Here is a 2,643-nt window from a genome sequence, read left to right as displayed (position 1 = left end):
CTAGACCTACTAGCCCTCCTTCCCAGAAAAAATGGTTGGTCCAGGACTGATTTTCCTCCTATCTGTGTTGCAGACTATGCACTCTACACCCAGTCCAGGCCCAGGGTTCTCTTTCCTCAGAGCCTGCAGCTCTTTCTCTAAAGACTGAGCTGCCTCTTTAGGGAGGGCTGAGAGCTCAAACATTATAATGGGGGAAAATAGCTTTCAGTTCCTTTGGGCTTTGGTGATGTTGGCTGGGAACAGACTGGCCAAGTGATGCTGTGGGCATGTAGGCAGGCAATCTGAGTTCTCTAACCCGCGAATTGTCACAGATTTCTAATGGGTGACATTAGGCAAGTCTATGCTCTAGGCCTGTCTCACTAGCCTTCTGTGCACTGAGGGGGCTGGTCTTCTGGAAGGCTATATATCATATTATTGGAGTTTGGAGGTTCCACCCAGCAACCCCGGCAACGGTACATAATGGCCACAAGGGGGCAGGCAACCTCTTCAGCTCAGAAGTTTTCAGACTAAACGGAAAAAGTGAGCAGCTGGCATTGTGGTACACACCTCTGGTCCCAGCTCCTCAGGAAGCTGAGGTGGGAAGATCACTTGAGCCCAGGAGTGCCACTGAACTCCAGACTGGGCAACATAGCAAGACCCTGTCTCTAAAAAAAGAAAAAGTGGGCCTCAAATAGGAATACTATACAATGGTTTCCAAGAGGAGGAGTAGTTACCTACCCAAGGGCACACCACAAAATGGCAGCAGTAGGGATTGGATTAGGGTATTCGAATTCCCAGTCTGAGTGGAAGTCAGGAGCCCCAAGACCATGAGAAGTGGTAAGTACAAGTCTTGTGGGTAGCATAGAAGAGGCTGAGAATATACTTTGGAGATTTCAATCTTTTGAGGGGATGGGAGGGGAAAAGAGGGTCTTTAGGGCAGGGCCATGACTGCATGTATTGCTCCAGAAGGACTGGGGTAGAAGTTGCAAAACAAGACTTGAGGACTTTAGGGGAAGTGGAAATGATCAATTGGCTTCCTTCCCTTCCCCAACATAGAACGAAAAGTAGGGGAATAGCAAGAGTTATTCCAAGATTTGGGGAAGACTCTGACAATGCAGGAGGACACAGTGAACAGCCAAAGATCATCTGACATCCTTTTTCCTCCTTTTTTCCCTCCAGTAATCTAGTTTCAGGGCCCAGGAATGACAAGGACTAACATATGGAGCAATTACCTGGGTTCAAAGGATTAATTTCCAAGAATTCATTCCCTGACATTAGCCACAGCCCTTGTCCCCTGCTCTGGATCTGTTCCCTCTCTGAGCCCCAGGTTGGCAGCTTCCTTGAATTCCTTCCCAGATGTAATTCACAAAGGCCCTGGGACCCAAGCCCAGAGCCAATCCCCTGCTCCCTCCTCAGGTCCCAGGAATCAAGGGCTTGCTCTAAGAAGGAAGGAAAGAGGCCTTTCCCCTGTTCCCTCCCCCTTCCCAGGATGGGACCCAGAGACCAAAGAGCCTTTGTCTCTCCCTGCCACGCCCCCACATTGTAGCCCAGACAAGGGGATTCCTTGTATCCCAACCTCAGGCAGGCATCCTTGTGACCAAATGGTGGAAGGCTGGTGACAGCCTGGGGGAAGGGTAGTCACAAAGTCAGAGAAGACACGGCCCCCATCCAAGATTCCAAGATTCTGGTATAACCCCAGAGCTCTGAGACCCAGAGTTTCTCCCTCCCTGGCTCCCATCAACAGTGGGGAGAGGAGGCCAAGACTCATCTACATATAAAAGGCCCGAGGCCTGAAGAGGAAACTGAGAGGGTGTGGAGACAGAGGCTGCACCTGCTGGCAGGCAGACATGGAGCCAGAGCACAAGAATGGGGGCAACGCAGGTGCAGGGCAAGGCAGGGCGGCCAAACAGACCTGAGAGCCCTAAGTGGAGGCCCCTGACAGTTTCTCTCCCTAACACCATGGGGACAGGAGTGTTGGCACCACACAGAGATGCGGCCACAGAGAAGGTGAGATCTCCTTAGCATAAAATGAGAATAGACCCCTTAAAAAGTAAGACCCTTCTGAAAAGCAGCACAAATAATCTGACAGTGAGAAACTTTCCTGCCAGGAGGGGTGATGTGTTCCCACTCACTAGAAGTAATGGTTTGGACAATAAATGATACAATCTCACTTAGCAGCAGGGGCTCAGACACCTCCATACTGACCTGTCACCATCCAAGGACGGGTACAGAGGAAAGGCTAGGGCCGTCCTAGCTGGAAATGACATCACTCAGCAGATTGGAAGGGGTAGGTCCACCAACCCCAAAGCCTTCTGGGAGGGCCAAACCATGGAGGGTTGGCCCTGAATGTCCATGTCCCTCGTCAATCCTCCATCTTGGCCAAGAGTGGTGGGCCAAGGTTCCTAGACTTTGGGCGAGGTAATTACACTCCCATCTCTTCATCAGTGATCTCCTGAGGGGTCCTAAATTCCTTAATTGTTATCTAGTGGGGGGAGCTACCATCACACTAGGAGCCATAGGCCGATCCTCTAGAGTCACTATCTCTATGGAAATAGCTCTGGGGACCCAATAATTGAGGGATACAGGCTGAGATTCCCTAGGGACCAGAGGGTGATCAGCCAGGTTTCCATGGTAACTAATTTCAGTGCAGCTTCTTCCCAGTCC

Source organism: Eulemur rufifrons, chromosome 8 (assembly GCF_041146395.1).
Source record: "Eulemur rufifrons isolate Redbay chromosome 8, OSU_ERuf_1, whole genome shotgun sequence".
Taxonomy (NCBI): Eukaryota; Metazoa; Chordata; class Mammalia; order Primates; family Lemuridae; genus Eulemur; species Eulemur rufifrons.
The sequence above is the reverse complement of the archived record's forward strand: the minus strand, read 5'-3'. Positions refer to the sequence as shown.